Source organism: Stylophora pistillata, chromosome 11 (assembly GCF_964205215.1).
Source record: "Stylophora pistillata chromosome 11, jaStyPist1.2, whole genome shotgun sequence".
In the NCBI taxonomy this organism is placed as follows: Eukaryota; Metazoa; Cnidaria; class Anthozoa; order Scleractinia; family Pocilloporidae; genus Stylophora; species Stylophora pistillata.
Genome location: NC_142529.1, coordinates 6,079,522 through 6,097,821, shown reverse-complemented (window position 1 = coordinate 6,097,821; position 18,300 = coordinate 6,079,522). Strand labels below are relative to the sequence as shown.

The window sequence follows — 18,300 nt, the reverse complement described above, 5'->3', positions numbered from 1 at the left end:
ACATTCGAACTATCTACGGTATTTCATTAGAAGCTGCGTTGCGGGCACAACGCAGAGCAAGTAAATGCGTGGTGAATAATTTTAAAAGCAACTGAAGCTCTGCGACAAGCCTGGCGCTAAAACTGTATGTTGAATACATGCAGTTTTGCCTTGAATGTCTGGTTTAAAAAGGAGATGGTCCACCGCGATCAGACACTTCCTTTCGTGAAAACATTTTATTCTAGTATTTTATTCTACAACTATTCTATTGCTTCTTTACATTTAGAACCTATTTAGATCTTATTGCCTTGGAACAATTTTCCCAGCATTTTCTACCATCTGTAAATACTCTACAATCTAAAAATATCTTAAGGAGTGAAAATATTCTACCATCTTCTATTCTCTTATCTACAAACACCCAACAATAATATTCTGTGCCCTCGCTTTTTTCAATTGCTTTAAAGAAAGCAAAGTAATATATTGCTTTTACAATTGAAAAGAATTTACTGCACATAAAAATATATTGAAAACATTCCTAATGTCCAATAAACGACTAAAAAAATAGAATCTTCAGTCTTTAAAAGGTAATTTATGAGTGAAAGAGATATCACTTTATTAAGCTTTGCTATTGTTTACATCTAATGGCTCTTATTTTTATTAGTGGTTTACTGAAACACACCTTAATTTGAATTCAAATGCTCATGCTATAACACTAACTCTAATGGTATATCAACATTTATTACACGACTCACGCAGTCAGAGGGCCAATAACTAAAATCAACCAATCAAAATGCTCTATTGCCGGTAAATATTCTCTCAGTATTGGAACGGGCACTGTCCCGAATGGTCCCGAATGATACCGCACTTGTGTCCCTTTGAACTTCAGTCGTATATAATAAATCTCTTATTAACCAAGCTTGCTCGGGATCGTACTGGAAGAATATCGGCCCTCGGTCTTTTTTGTACGGACCTCGCTGCGCTCGGTCCGTACTGTCAAGACCTCGGGCCGATACTCTCCCAGTACGGCCCTCGCGCTTGATTAATAAGATATATTAAATCACATTTGACAAGAAGGATTCGTTAAGCCAAATTGACGAAGTTATGTGTGATCTTCTTTTAAGAGGTTTCATTTAGTTTGGGAACTTCGCCCAAAGTTATTAATCTAATTTACCCCTAGCCTCATCCGAGGGTTATAACTAAAGGTTACGATCGAGCTGTACATTTTACAGACATTAAAAGTATAAGATATAATCACACAGATACAAGTAAAATATAAGAAAGGTTTAAGAAATTAATTTTGAATGAATGAGGAAGACAGTTCAAATCAATTAATTTCATTGCAAATTTACTTATCGCTTCTTTTAGCGAACTAGAACAAGAAGTGTGTCACGAACCGAAGTAACACTTGGATGTTCCCGTGCGTCTGTTTCGTCTTTGATCACAGATGACGTCAAAATGCAGTGAGGATAAAACAGTGGCACACGAAGTCCAGCCGAGTGTAGCACTGACATTCTTACCAAATTTTGACGTCAACATACAATGGGGAAGCAGGATGGTGTTAATGGTGACGTCAACTAGGCGTCTGTTCTCCATGAGATTATACATAGAGAATGAGTATATAATTAAGCTTATCATATTAAACAGGATGGACAATCTGAGCTCAAAGTTTACGAAATCAGTTTTGGAATTATTGTATTTCCTCATAAACTTCTTCATTTTGTTTCTCGCCACTTTGCTTCTGAAGCACCATATTGTAATATCCGGGACTCTCGGGTTTTTCCTGTAACGACTGATACTCAGAAGGAACATGAGACTCCTGGTTCGAAGGCCTGGGTTTGAGTTCCATATATGTGTTTGGGTCTGAAGCTTGTTCGTTACTTGACTGTTGATCAGGTGAAGATTTGACGCCATCAAAGTCAACTTCTTCTTTACTCTGTATTCTTTTATTAGGAACAGCTCGTCTTCGCTGCCATATCAGCCCACAAATTATAATGAGCAATACGAACACAATAAAAGACAATGCGATGACACCGGCAAGTAAGATGCTTTGTGTGTCTGGTAAAAGAAAACAAACAACTTTCGAACCAGCTATCAAATATTGCTTAGTTACTTTCTGTCAGTGCATTTGTGTTTCTCTTTTTTCAGTCGAGTTACATTAAGTAATATGACGTTTCTTTTAACCCCGAAGCACGAATACAATTTCAAACTTTCTGCTGTCTCGTCTCGTGGTAGAACTTCATTGAGTGCTTGAAAGTTCGAATTCCTATAACTCGAAATTTCGTTGTCAAGTCACATATATGACCTCCAGAAATCTCGAACCGGGAGGGAAACCAATAAGAGAAACAAGACATTACTTAGCCTTGAGTCCTCTCAACAATGGCACTTGTAGCTCTGTTTTGATCTAGTTACAACCTGACAGCTATTCTCATGTCAGGCATGATCGACCTGCACACTAACAAATTTTCTAACTAGAGAAAGAAAATGCAACTTCACACTGAAAAACGTCGGTGTATGAGACCAGTACATAAGGTTGCTTTTGCTACTGACAAGATTAAACCCGTGTAAACAGCTGTAAAAAGAAGCCTAAAAACTTCATACCGAACTTAAAAGTTCTGGGCTTTCCAAAATATTTTAGAAGAAACCTTCAAGCGCGTTCGAATTTTAAAGAAGAATATTTACCGTCATCGAGAACTTGATTACCTGTAGGAGCAACCAGAGTGATTTTGTACATTGTTGACCCAAAGGTGTTTGTAGCGTGGCACATATAATCCCCATAATCTTGTGCATCCCGTGGTGTGACAATGAGACTGTTATTCAATAACTTCACGTTATCAGCAGTTGGAACCTGACCATCCTTAGTCCAAGAGGAGTTAAACGGAATATAACTTGTTGCTTGACATCAGAGAAAACACGGAGTTTGCTTTTCACATATCACTGAAGAAGGAGAAAGCTCTTCGATAATTCTGGGTGGCACTGTGTGCAAAAAACGAAAAACGTAATGAGACCAAAAGAAATTTTTACAAAATCGTATGCTCATACCAACGGAGAAGGGCACACTACCATGTAATTTTAGTTTGCGCGTTTAGTGGTGGTTTGCTTTGTTGTTACTGATGTTTTTAATCTCAACCTTCAAATTCAACAAGTAGTCCACGACCTGTCAAAAGTGGCTAGAGTATGGTTGAGGCTTGTTTTCATGGTGATCAGCGTGGCGCTTGGTAAAAATATAGTTGGTCATTAACTTTGGTTGAGATTGGCAAATTCTCTAACGTATTGTTAAAAATTATACACCTACTCTTCCACATATTCCTCACAGAAGAAATGATCATCCAATTACGCAATGTTCAGTGTAATTGTAAATGAGTTTCAACGTACCCGCGACAATAACTATCGTAGCTGTACGGCTCTCTCCAAACATGTTCACTGCTTTACATTCATAAACGCCACTGTCACCAGGAACAACATCTTGTATGAAAAGTATTTTGGCGTTGTTCTCCAACTGAGCGCGAGCTATACTGGTAAGTCCATCTTTGGTCCAGGTAACAGAGGCCTTAGGATCTCCACTAACCTCACAAGTCAACTCTACCAGTTCACCAATTGCTGTAATGGTTCTTTTAGGCAGATCTTTTATGATAGGTTTCCCTGATTATTGATAAACATGGATTAGACATTCCTTAACAAAGCTAAGGACACAAAGCTGCATGAAGGCTTTGCAGCCTCTCCCTTTTAACTTGACAATAGCATGAAAGCCCCTCGGTTGATAGCCAACCTCAGGTTGATTACAAAAACAGATGACCGAAAAAAATACTATGTGAATTCCAAATGCTCTGTCATTCCAACAGCCTTTCCTTTTCTGGTCTTAATTCAGTTGTTCGTACAGACCAACTTATCTACTTACATTTTTTACTTTGCTCAACGGCAAGACACCGAGTTTCGCTTTGAGAAACACTTTCGCTTTATGTTATCAAGGAAAAGAGTATAATGCTCTCAAACAAATATGGATTACTTTCAGTTCAACTTTCGCAATTTTTCGAACTGTTCCTCGTGGTAAATAACACTTAAAAGAGAAATGTGATTGTTTGTCGCACGATTTGGTCACTTGGGAGGTGGATTGCAACATTTCGACTGCATACTGCTTGTCTTCTTCAGCCGGGTCGTTAATTAAGGTCTACTTACTTATTTACTGGCAAAGAATGGTAGCGGTGGTGACAGCAAGAGCTGCAGTAGTAGTAGTGGTAGTAGTTGTAAAAGTAGCTCTTACTCTGGAGGAGAACATGTTAGGTTACATTGTGTCAATGACACACTCAAAGAGCTCGTTAAACCCTTGCCTAGGCTCGAAACCAAAAACCTTTTTCCGTGTTTTCCAAATTTTCTCATAAGTTGTTACCATCTTTCAGCTCCACTCCCACCCTACTAATTACCTCATAAAGCTCCCTACAAGCTCGCTTACCCAATGTCTGCACCATTACAGGTCTGCTGTAGGGTCCAGGTCCCACAGCAGTGTAGCCTCTAACAGACACTTCGTACTTAGCACATAGAAAGAGTCCAGTCACGAGAACATAGGTAATGGTCGTGTTAATGGTTGAATGAAAGGCAAACTGGATCTTCGTACAGTTTTCCACTACAGTGAGCCTTACTTCATATCTTATGACTTTACCATAGGCTACTTCTCTTGGCAGTTCAAGCCAAGTTATATTGATGTTTGTGGAGTTCAGTATAGAAGAAGATATCTCTTCTGGTCCACGACTAGGCTCTATTTGGCAAACACGAGAAACAGTTTTCATGATGTATTATTAACTCTTGGATGAAAAAAACTCAACTAACGTGAAACAGAATGACGTGGCAGTAGTCTCAAAATGTTAGAAATAACCTCAACCTGTAACAGATATTGAAAGGTTATTGTTCAAAAAAGATAAAATAAAAATACACGAGATAAAAAAAAAAAAAAAAGAAAAACGGGTTAGTATGCCTTAATGTACCTGTTATTAAAGTAGAATTGATCGGTAGTTCATGCTATGCAACATTTAAACCTGTACCTTGTAGGAAGAAAGTTTTAACGGATTAAACTCACTTAAAGAGTTTTCTAGTAATGCAAGATACTTATTTTCATTGTGAGCATATCAAATCACACAAACAGAAAATAAATTAAAAATATAATTATTTTCAAAGATGAAGGATCACCAAGATGAGGTCACTAGATGTTGCAATACATGTAAATGTGTCTGAGTGCACTGCAATTCACATAACGGTAAATTTAAGGAACACACCATATTCCTTGGTAGTTACAGTTATCGTCTGATTTGGACCGGGTTTAATAGTCACAGCTCTGACATGAAACTGATAAGTTACTCCTCCCAACACATCAACTGTGTGACTGAATGCATTTTTGTCTATTCCAGAAATCTTTACTGGTGCACCTCCATCGTGACGGTAAAACAAATTGTAACTTCTGATGACTCCATTTGGCTCGGTAGGCTTACTCCAGGACAAGATTATTCTTAGACCATGCAAACTGCTGGGTGGCACACCTACATAAGACAAAGACGTAGGTGCACTGGGGGCTGGAAGAATAAAGATAATGTGATTATTAATAGAAGAATGATACAGAAAACCAATATTATTATATATGTTAATGACTACTAATCCCAAGCATGTTGCAGGGTGGCGTAAGTAGCGCCATATTAAGCAGTCACGCTGTATTAGCAGATCATTTGTTAAAGTCACAACATTTTCCCATCAGTACTGTAAGTTTCATTTCTAGTGTTTGGTTACCTCTGTTAAGCGGTCGTGGACACCCTTGACTGAGTCCCAAAGGTCCCTGTATTAAACGATCACATAAGCGGAACCACCCCAACAAAAGTAAGAATAATCTCTCAAGTAAAATGTATTTTATTTTTATTCCCTAACATCAATGATATCAATGTTAGCATTTTTAATTCAAATGTCCTCAAATCATTGCATATTATCTTCCTTTTCTTTTGGACAAGGAAGACAAACATTACCCGCGAATATCATGCAAGTCATCTTCTGATCAGCCTGTATTAAGCAGAATGAATTTAAATAACAACTCATATATATATTTATATGCTCGCTAGTTTACTCTAGTTTGAGCACTCTGGCATGGCTTAGACGATACCACAAAGGTTGGGGTGACCGTCTCGGCTCTCCCACCTTCCTAGCATCAGCACTGCACTGATGAGGCCCAGAAGGCCGAAACAGTACTGTGTGCAGTTAGTTATATATATAATCTATATATATATTTAGTATAATTTCAGAGCTGAGCAAAGAGTTTCCAGCAATCTGATTGGTCGAGCGGCTCCTTATATGACGCTATATAAACCGCTCCACGCGGTTTATATAAAATGTTGAAATAAAATGTTAATAAATGTTACTAAAGTGTTCTGTTTTTTTAGAAATTTCTCTGTTGTTCAGCTCTGAAATTATACTAAAACAATTATTCGCCTCAGGTTCGGTGAATATTATGAAAAAAGGCTGATAGTTTCGAAAGAAACTGTTTGGGGCTGCGTCGGTGGGAGTAACGAAATAATTTGGATATATCAACAAAGTTGAAATGGTAAATTAGCCACCGTAATGATTACAAAAGCTGACGTTTCGAGCGTTAGCCCTTCGTCGGAGCTCCGGTGAATATTGTCGAATAATCCCCTCGACTTCGTCTCGGGGATTATTCGACGACATTCACCTCGCCTACGGCGAATAATTGTTAAATAGTCGTTAGTAGAACTCTTAGGCCAACAAAGGTGCACCGCGCCAGGAGGATCAATAAAGATTCGCAGTCCAAACCTCACAGCAAACACGAACGTAGAAAGTTAAAAAAAAAAAGCGAGGATGGACAACTTCTAACGTAAAAAGGATAAAAAATTAACTCTTGAAATAAAAAAGAGCTTTAAATAAGTTTGAAGTGCTAGTGATTAAGTAATTACAGGTGACGACTAATGAACTGGTGCTAATAAAAGGATGAAAAAAAAAACCCAGCTACAAAGAAAACAATGGACAAAATACAAGATATAAAACCTAAATTATTTTCTAAGATGAAGGATCACCAAGATGAGGTCACTAGATGTTGCAATACATGTAAATGTGTCTGAGTGCACTGCAATTCACATAACGGTAAATTTAAGGAACACACCATATTCCTTGGTAGTTACAGTTATCGTCTGATTTGGACCGGGTATAATAGTCACAGCTCTGACATGAAACTGATAAGTTACTCCTCCCAACACATCAACTGTGTGACTGAATGCATTTTTGTTTATTCCAGAAATCTTTACTGGTGCACCTCCATCGTGACGGTAAAACAAATTGTAACTTCTGATGACTCCATTTGGCTCGGTAGGCTTACTCCAGGACAAGATTATTCTTGGACCATACGAACTGCTGGGTGGCACACCTACATAAGACAAAGACGTAGGTGCACTGGGGGCTGGAAGAATAAAGATAATGTGATTATTAATAGAAGAATGATACAGAAAACCAATATTATTATATATGTTAATGACTACTAATCCCAAGCATGTTGCAGGGTGGCGTAAGTAGCGCCATATTAAGCAGTCACGCTGTATTAGCAGATCATTTGTTAAAGTCACAACCTTTTCCCCATCAATACTGTAAGTTTCACTTTTATTGTTTGGTTACCTCTGTTAAGCGGTCGTGGACACCCTTGACTGAGTCCCATAGGTCTCTGTATTAATCGATCACATGAAGCGGAACCACCCCAATAAAAGTAAGAATAATCTCTCAAGTAAAATTGATTCCATTTTTATCCCCTAAAATCAATGACATCGATGTTAGCATTTTTAATTCAAATGTCCTCAAACCATTGCATATTATCTTCCTTTTTTTTTGGAAGTAAGACAAACATTACCCACGAACATCATGCAAGTCACCATCTGGTCAATCGGTATTAAGCAGGTCAACCTGTATTTAGCGGTTACCCCGCCATGCCCCATGGTGGAAAGGAATAATCCAAAAATTGATAAATACAGGTTCATCTGAACAACTTAACATCCAAAGTCATGAAGGAAACTGCTTAGAGTTGATGAAGGGGAAGACCCTCTTAGTAATAAGAAAAAAATCTAATTTAAGAAGTAAGGTAAATTATTTGAGCCTGAAGTCCACATCTGATGGCGAGCAGCCAAAATCAGTCATTAATATCATCTTTGTATTCTAATTAGCAACCCCGCTCAAACGAATATGGAACATTCATCATTCAATAAGTAAGCACAATTGGGGCGTCAACACGAGCCGTGAGCGACCCTCCTTATTATACCTTAATTAATAAAATGGATAGGAATTATAAATCAACAGAATGAAACTCGGAAATGTAAAACATTACAGCAAGAAAAATAAAAAAAGAAAGGAATCTTAACTATATTCGTATCACAATGATTCCGTAATGGAGCTAAACCGTTCATATGACAGCATACATTAACTACGTCTAAGAGAAACTAAGAACCCCTCGTCACTGGGTATTTAATTTTCAGGGCGTTGGGACGGTCTTAAGACGCAAATGAATGTCAAATTATACCTTAATTAATAAAATGGATAGGAATGATAAGTCAACAGAATGAAACTCGGAAATGTAATCGGGAAACTTAATTTTCAAGGTGACAGGATAGGGGAAGCCTATATATATATATATGTATATATAACTGCAGACAGAGCTGTTTCGGCCTTCTGGGCCTCATCAGTGCAGTGCTGATGCTGGGATGGGGGAGAACCGACTTTCGGCGTTGAAGGTATTGGTTTGTTTCAAGGGATAATCTAAAAAATAAATTCAGGTTCATCTCAGCAACTGAACAACTTAAGTCATAAAAGCAAACTACTGCATGATTAATCACATCACATTACGAAGACGAACATCTCATTAATACCGAGTTAAAACTAAATGAAGAGCCAAGATAAACTATTTGTGCCTGAAGTCCACATTTGAGAGCTATCATCCTTAATCAATCAGTATTATCACCTTCATCTCAACAACTATGATGGTATTATTTTTCGAATGTTGGTTAAGGCACCTCTGATTCTCACCATCTTCCATTGTTGTCCTGAACACAGCAGGACTATTTGGTCCATCACCAGCAGAAGTAAAGGCCAACACTTGAAATTCATATTTTGTGTATTTGTCAAGGTCGTTAACTCTTGTTGCTGATGTCTTTCCATTGTTAATAGTCAAGGAGGTTGCAGAACTCAATTCATTCTTTTTATAATACAGTTTAAATCCTTTGATGATTCCATGTCTGGAGTCTTGTGGTGGAAGCTTCCATGAAGCTGTAATACTGGTTGAAGAGTCCACTGTGACGATGAATTGTGAGGGAGGTTGTGAAGGAGCTGCAATTGAGCAGTCATGTTTTAATCAGCATCTTTAATTAGTAAATAATGTATAGATTCTGTTTATAGTGTAGCTAACTTACAGCTTCAACACAGAAGTTGTTTTTCAGAGAGATATTGATATTGATGCCTCCCTGAGAGGGCGGCACATTCGGACTGAAAAATGTTTAAGTTTTAAATGAAATTACGTAATACGCAAGCTTCATTAAGATACATGTCACAGTATTTGATGTTGGTTATAATAGATCTCATTTCCAGCGGACAAGACAAAAGGCTGCTATCATAATTTTGGTATACTTAATTTTCTCCATTCAATTACTTTAAAACTTTGTCACTATTTTTCGATCGACACTTCCATATAGAAATTTAAAACTCACAACTGCAGTAACAAAGTTTCTAAGAAATGTTTAAAACTATAATAAAAGATTAAACCTCGTAGAAGCCCAAAAAGAATACACCATTGCATGTTTTAACATTGTATACTACATTTACAAACGTAGCTTTGACTGTTGAAAACATTTTAAAAAAATTCAAACCCGACTGCCATAACATGGGCAATAAAAACCTTGCAGAAGCCCAAAAAATACTTCACAACATGTTTTAACATTGTATGCTCCATGTACATGTGTACCTTTGATGGTTTAAAAAAGTTTTAAAATTGTTCAAATCTGATTGCCATAATTAATTGTGATGTTATTTCCCTTGTAACCTTATCACTTTCAAAAGTGCCAACACCCCACTACACTAGCACTCTACTTCAGCCGTCATGAAATTGAACATTTGGAAGCATCTTGTTGTTGCTTAATTTCGCGAAAATGGAACGGCATATTTTGCCGGACTTCAATTTCGCATTTTGGCCAAAAATATATATTAATAGGAACTACGGATTTCTCAAAAATGGTCACAATACAGATCTGCATTAACAAACAGTTAGCCTTGGAATTGGTACAACTGATTTTAATCTTCCGTAACAATAGTTTCCACAATCTTTATCTTACCATCCTCCTTTGTTTTACTAAAAACAGCTGCACTTCTTGTTCCATCTCCAACAGAAGTGAATGCCAAGATTTGAAATCCATATTCAGTGTACTTATTAAGCCCAGTGACCTCTTTTGTGCGAGTTGCCGGATTGCCAATAAGCTGCTCGTCTGGTGACCCTGAAGAGCCTTTCTTTTTGTAGAACAATTTAAATCCTGTGATGATTCCATTTCTGGAGTCTGCTGGTGGTAACTGCCAGGATGCTGTTATACTTGTAGAAGTGGTTGCAGTCAGAGTAAAGCCATTGGGAGGCTGTGAGGGAACTGCAAATAAAAAGTTGTACTATCAATAAAAAGTAAAAATAATCATCACAATAACCAGAGTCTTTGTGATCGTCATCCTTTTATCACTACAAACCAGATAATCGCTTAGTAGCAACGTTGTTACTTTCTAATATCCTGTCCACCATTTTCTTTCGTTACACTTTTGCGACTTTGCTGTAAATTGATTCGATTCTAACTTTCTGCGACTAATTTGACGTGTTCTCGTTGCATGCAAATTGCCAGGCATACAATCTACGTTGAAAATATGCTTTATTCGAAAATGACCTTGGGGAATCAAAGTTTGTTTTTCCTTCGATTTGTAGGATGTCTCTTCTGGTGAGGAGAATCTGAAATTTGACTCAGAATATTAGTGCAGCTATAGCTGTTTTTTTTTTGTTTGTTTTGTCTTTTTTAATCACTGTTATTAATGCAACTCAAGAACAAACTAAAAGAAAACAAAACAAAACAAAACAAAAAAGAACAGCTGACCCAAATTCAAAAATAAGCAGTCAATGACTGCATGTAGCTTACTGCACCTGTTATTACTTAGGATACCGAATTTAACCACCCTAAAATGACACTACAAATTACTCACAACTTAAGATATAGTCACAAATTAGTCGAATGAAGCCTTACACTGCTTTAAGAAGTAAAATGTTTTAAAAATCCGAGCTTTCGCCGATCAAGGGCATCATCAGAGAAAAGATAATATTCCGGGAGCGCTATATACATGTGTAAAAGGGTGTGTGGTGAAATGTGTAAAAGATGTGACTATGTATGAAAACTGTAGAAATAAAATGTAAATGGAACATAATTAAAGTTCTAATAATGGACCGTTAGAAACAAAGGCGGACCTATAAAAGAGTTAAAAACTTGTCTAAAACATGAGATACTAAAATAGAAGGTCTGCGAATTTACTACATTCTTCCCGGGAATTGAGTGTGGGCTTGTACTTTCTAATGGAAAATGCTTCGCAAAGGCGTAGACTAGCGGGGTCGTTTTCATTATGATAATCTTGACATCAATGCCTTCATGGTCTTTGTTTTGGCAGGAATGGACTGATATGTTTTTTTACGGACGAGTTTCCGTTGTTGAGATGTTCCTTTACGCGGTCGTGGATGAAGCGTGTCATACTATCAATGTATTGTTGATTGCAGCTGTTGCATGTGAGCTGGTATACTACATTTTGTCGTAAACGTAATCCGCTGCTAGAGATGGGGCACTTATCTCTGATGCATTTGCGTACTTTGGGGGTGTGGCATACGGCTTGTTTGAGTGTGAAGGATCCTTATCCCTGATGATGCCGTTGATTGGCGGAAGCTCTCTTTTTTAAGACATTTTACTTCTTACAGCAGTGCAAGGCTTCATTCGATTAATTTGTGTACATATTTCAACAATGCTGCTGAAGTGACTTCACTCACTTATATATCGATATGGTCATAGATATGGTCATACTCATCATATACATGTAATTGCATAACTGTACAATTTCGTTTTTCGTTTCACTTCAGAAAGCTGTATGAGAAATAATTATTATGCGTGTATCTGGTCTTTTGTTTAAAAGTTTTTAGCTTTTTTGAAGAAGACAAAACAAACAATTCTTCTAACCGTCTTCTTTTGTTCTGTTACGAACCACAGAGCTGTTTACTCCATCACCAGCAGAAGTAAAGGCCAACATTCGAAAGTCGTACTCTGTGTACTCGTCAAGACCATTGACATCTTTGTCTAAAGTTGATTAACTATTGATAGTTAGGATGTTTCCTGACCCTGAAGAGTCTTTCCTTTTGTAAAACAATTTGAATCCTTTAATTATTCCATTTCTGGAGTCTTCTGGTGGTAGTTGCCATGATGCCGTAACACTGGTAGAAGAGGTTGCAGTGACTTTGAAGTTGGATGGAGGTTGTGAAGGAGCTGCGATTGGACAATAGCGTGTTAATTAGTTAACTACCAGTAGAAATGACTAAAAAACCTTATGTCGTATCTTAACTTGCTGCATGAAATTATTGTTGTTGTCTTTTGTTGAAGTAATCAGTTGATTCCTCACTACCTAGATCTTTACCCTTCGCATGATGTGTTTCGTATCTCATTGTCAGGAAACGCCTGATAATGATGGAGAAAAATCACAAAAATGTGGTTCACAGATCCCTTCATTATCCCTGGACTGTCACATACCACCTTCCATCGTTCTTTCCACCTCAACACAACTTTTTGGTCCATCTCCATCAGACGTGTAGGCCAACACTTGAAATTCATACTCTGTGTACATATCAAGCCCAGCCACAAGCCTGCGTAATGTTGAACCACTGGTAATATTCAAGTAAAAAGACCCTGCAAAGTCCTTCTCTCGGTAAAATAGTTTAAACCCCTTGACGTCTCTTCCATGTCTGGCAAGTAATGGTGGTAACTGCCAGGAAGCTGTGATACTGGTAGAGGAGTTTGCAGTCAACTTGAGGGAAGTGGGAGGTTGTGATGGAACTGTAAATAAAGAAATCACGTGACATTTGCTGGTTAATTAACAAGATACTGTAAACTCCATTAAAGTTGAGTAATAATGCCTATTAAATTATCAACATGAACTTCATTAGTTCATTAGCTGATGCATTGACAGCATTCTAATGTTTAATTTTGTCTATAACATCTAACTTCCACATAACCCTGTATACATAGATAAAGAAGACTATCTTCTTTATTCTGAAGAACTGCTTTCTTAAAATCCAACTTGCTCTTTAATATCACACAATTCCGTGCAATTAAGAAGGTAAATTTGTGGTCATATAATGGGATCATTTGCTTCATGGGCAGTGTATATATGGGCAGTCTGTCACTAGTACACAGGATCAAAGCATAGCGGTAAAATATTTTGGGTTAAACTGCATCAATACCTGGTGAGGTATTAATTCCAAAATTTTATCATTTCCAGCTCCAAAAGGTTACTGAGTCAGTTAACTAGGATCAGTAACCATCGAGGGATACTTAGCTTTCCATTGGCAAATAGCTTTACTAATAACTTTGATTATGCAGATCTCAAGGGGAAAAGTGTTCAAATAGTTACCTTTAGTTAGAAGTATTCCATATACCTCCACTCTCAAACTTTTATGGCCATGTTGTTTTGTTGGCACAAGGCGAATGTATCTCGCACTTGAAAATTCATTCAGACTGTTTTTTACGATGCTATCTTTGTCTATGTTTCCAGGAAAAACCTAGAGTTGGTAGCACAAAAAGAGATCTCTTTTTTTCACAAATTTCAATTAAGATAATGTATCATTAACCACATAGATGTATCATCGTTCTCTAGATCTGTCACAAGTTAAAAGTTGATGTTCATGGATTAAGTGTTGATTGTGGACCACTTTCATAAATGGCTGCCAGATTAATATTTTTTTTGTTTCCATTTAAATTAGCCCTTCAATTAATCCGGCAGCCATTTATGAAAGTGGTCCATAATCAACACTTAATCCATGAACATCAACTTTTAACTTATGACAGATCTAGAGAACGATTCTGAAATAAACTTGGTTTTCCTGCATGCACACATGCACCTATGAAATTTCTCGTGATTGTAGTTTATCTTCAGGATTGTTATTTACCTGTTTTTGAAATACGTAAATTATAGTATTAAGTTACTGGAATAAGGACGAAAGATACCCAGATAGTGCAAATCTTCTAAAGCACTTCACAATAATAAAAATGTAATGAAACTTAAAATAACCTAAGATACATAATAGCGTTCAAAAAGAAAAGTCCTCAAAGACGACCTACAGGTACTAATTACAATTAATCTAACTGGAAAAACAGTTCCACAGCTAGGGGGGGCACATACAGAGAACAGCACAGATTATCTCTTAGGTCCTTGAAAATCATTAAAACATGCCTTCTCTGTAATTTTACTTGGAGAAAAGGGGAAAGATCCATACAGCAAAGGTGTCAAGTTAACCGGGTTCACGGATCAAAAAGAGTTTTATTTTTAAATCAAACTGGTCCACACCAGTTACTGAGTATAAATTGTATGGTCATCAGAAACACTGGTGTGCCCATAAAAACAATTAACTGTTTGCAGGTAGCATCTGCGACAACAAATTGTAACATTATCCTCTTGTCTCGTACAGGAGCTTAAATGTGCGCACAAGAGTGTCTCCTTTAAATTTAACTAATATATTAATGGACATCGCTTTGAATTACCGAGAACTAAGGAATGTGAGGTGTGAACTGCATGATCCAGTTGAGCTTTTAAGTTTACAACCAGTTAAAAAAGAGAACTTCCCATCAAAACTGAAATTTTGAAGAAGGAAACAAACCCCATGAAACCTTACATTGACTCAGAAAATTTAATAACTGCATTGTATGTAAATTTAAGCATTAATTATGTTCATGACCTTCACATAGACCAACCTTCACATTATTGTTTTCCTTGTAGGTGTCAAAACTGGTATCATTAAGTGATAAACTAATCTTGTAATATGTGGTCCACTCTTGTGCATTTGTATTACTTTTTGGATTTCCTTGAGTGGCTACAGCACAGATAATATACTCATACAACAGATCAATTTGTAGGTAGTCATCAACATCAACGTTATCCTTCGACCCCCATGCTCTACTGTTATTCAGTCTGCCATATTGTGCTGCATATGTTCCACTAAACTGTGACGAGGCACTGAAGCTGCTGTCTGGAATTTTACCAACATCTGCCAAACCTATGGCACTCGTATCACAAGCTGCGAGATAATTATGAAAATAAACATGAGAAACACTTAAATCTTTCCAGTTCATATCTTCTGCCACATCTGAAGGATCTCACCCCAAGTTAATTATCTCTGTTACTCATAACATTTTTTCAACTTTTCGTGTGAGCTTCAATTCACAATGATTTCCAATCAAAATGAATGTTTGAGCACTTAATTGACAACAAATTGATAATTAACTTCACTGCATAACACTGATTGTGATTATATGGCTAAAAAAATTATAACCAAACTATAAGACAGAAGTCTCTAAACTGTTGCGCTATAATAATATGATAGAGAATTACATGCAACTTTCAGAGCTTTCAATGTGGCCTTAAGTCTGAGCAGTATCAACCTACCGGTGCATAGTTGATTACAAGGGTTGTAACCTAAAAGCCTTAATCGCATATGGTTCTGTGCCCCATTAACAGTGAGCATAATGTTTTATACACTCAGGAAGCTTTCCCTAAGGAAATAAAGGCCTTCCTCCTTTTTAATATAGCCCTTCCTTAGCTTAGTCCATACTGTCAAAACCTTGGTTGACCTTCTTTGCAATCAGTTAATGTCATGCAATTGGTGCATTTTGACTAACATAAACTGTACACTTGTGCATTAAGACCAAAAATATGAACATTCCTCCCTCTTCTCACCCTACTTCTCTTCTAGATGGATTTGTCTCTTAGATGAATATATACAATGTTAAAGTTGGAAGATATCAAATTAGAAGAGTTTCATCAGGACTCTTAACTCTGCTTCTTTGAGGTTCACACTACACCTCACCACAAACCACAAACAACAACCACTCAAATTAAACTTTGGTCACCACAAAAAATAAGTTGACGGTTAAGTGGGGAGCACTATAAATGGTACACATTTTACAATATATATCATAGCGTAAAATTTTATTGAAATGTTTACCTCTTTACAGCTTTGGGCATGAAAAACATCACCTAATGGAATAATTAGTGGATATAATGGCCCACTACATGACTGACAAACACGTGTCATTAAATTGGAAAACTTTCTTTGACAAAAAAGACAGGAAAACACCGGAAAATTTTTCTTCTTTTATCCCTTTCACAAAAATGTCATATTCCTGGTGAACACGACACAATTTTAGGTCACTAAATGGCCAATTTGATAAAAGGTTGAGCTTTTATATATTCTCGAAATCGTGCACCATTAAATGTTTCACACTCACTTGGCTTTTGTTTCACTCCAAATACCTCTGTTCTCATACACACCCCACCCTGGTGCGTTTCTGGCAGGAATCGCACATATCTTGTTAACACTCCATAAACAACATGCTTCATGTCTGAGTTCCTATCATCATTTCCTCTTAAAACCTGAATAAGAAAACACAAAATACCCAGATGAAACCCTTACACTCATCATAAATATATTGCTTCTGATACAGTATCTATTTTCCACCTTCACTTGTCCTTCTTCCATGTAGTCTGCCCAATTTGTCCCATCTGTGGATAATTGTAGTCTGTAAGTTTTAACCCACTGATCTCCTTTAGAATTCCCTTGAGTAGACACAGCACAGATGATATGAAGTGTCTGTAGATCAATCTGTAGAAATGGGTTGGTGTCACTTGCTCCTGCACACCATGATGATCCTGACGTGTAGTTCAGTCGACCATTCTTGGCTGGCGTGCTGTTACTTTGTTTCGAAGAAGCAGTTATTTCATTGTCTAGGATTGCTTCACTTTCCATTCCAAGGTAATACTCAATGCAACCTCCTAAAAATTGTAAAAATGTCAAAAACATCAAACAGAACAAGTCAATGTAATAATTAATATACACAATATCATGGAAATAACAAAAATGAAGAAACTCTGAACATCAGCATTCCAGGTAAAGGGTCATAGTGCTAACCACCATAAGAGAACCACGGACGTGGTACTGTGTTGCAACTTGCAGTGCTTAGATTGCCGAGTATTTCAGACCGAAGTTGAAAAAAATTTTTCTTTCCTATCCAGAACAAAATTAAACAGTTTACATTTCAGTATCATCATGTTGCACATTTTTTGCGTCTACGTTAGCAAGTGTGCTTGCAATGCAAGGTTCGCATTACACACACACAACTTGCATAACAAATGATCTGGAGAACAATAGTGACAGCCGTTTCTGAATATCTCTTGCTTGTTTAATTCATCAATTAGCTTCAACTAGAAAAAAACAAGAGATTAAATACGGGTAGTTCTTCTGTAATTGCGCTTTGGTCTTCTTTTCGACGGAACAGTAAAGTTTTCGTAGAGAATTTCCTTGTACGATGTCAATATGATTATTTGAAGGATAACGAAAGCAAGAGCATCCACTTTGGCACAAAAATAATTATGCCTGTATAGGCGACTGCTATTATATCAATTGGCATAACCTTGGAAGGTCCAGAAACATTGCCGATCCTCTGGGGTATAAATGCATGAAAGCTATAGCCCTTAATAGTTTTCAACATGTAACTCTTCTTAAGGGTACAGAGTTTTCTACAAATGATGTAGGTTATTAGTTTTTCCCTTATGTTTGGGCCAAACATAATCCAAAATATTTCATGTATAGGGTGAATTCTTACCATCTTTCATGGTTCTCACCACCACAGGAGAACTCTTTGATCCATCACCAGCAGAAGTGAAGGCCAACACTTCAAATTCATATATTGCGTACTTTTCAAGTCCAATGAAGGTTTTGCTACGCTTAGCTCCATCTTCTATCCTTACTGTGGTTGTTGGCCCTGATGAGGTTTTCTTCTTGGAGGACAATTTAAACCCTACGATTATTCCATTTCTAGAGTGTAGTGGTGGTAACTCCCAGGATACTGTAACAATTGTAGATGTTCTTGCAGTCACAACGAAATTTTTGGGGGGTTGTGATGGAACTGCAATTGGAAACATTTTTAATATTCACAGCTGGTATGAGGTTGTTACATCATGAAGGTTTAATTCAAACTGCCT

At 37.1% G+C, this 18,300-nt stretch overlaps 1 pseudogene across 1 annotated transcript in view; it reads right to left on the bottom strand.

Annotated features, from left to right (window-relative positions):
* Window positions 1-200: 200 nt before the first annotated feature.
* LOC111342855 (protein sidekick-1-like) overlaps window positions 201-18,300 on the bottom strand; it is a 33,746-nt pseudogene continuing 15,646 nt past the window's right edge. Inside the window, exons 7-21 of the transcript XR_015992882.1 lie at window positions 17,922-18,224; window positions 16,778-17,091; window positions 16,548-16,692; window positions 15,015-15,337; window positions 13,678-13,825; window positions 12,798-13,100; window positions 12,234-12,536; window positions 10,323-10,625; window positions 9,025-9,324; window positions 7,124-7,417; window positions 5,244-5,537; window positions 4,427-4,729; window positions 3,352-3,618; window positions 2,680-2,952; window positions 201-2,034 (exon numbers count right to left, since the gene is read on the bottom strand). The product of XR_015992882.1 is annotated as a protein sidekick-1-like (transcript). The remainder of the gene's footprint in view (window positions 2,035-2,679; window positions 2,953-3,351; window positions 3,619-4,426; window positions 4,730-5,243; window positions 5,538-7,123; window positions 7,418-9,024; window positions 9,325-10,322; window positions 10,626-12,233; window positions 12,537-12,797; window positions 13,101-13,677; window positions 13,826-15,014; window positions 15,338-16,547; window positions 16,693-16,777; window positions 17,092-17,921; window positions 18,225-18,300) is intronic.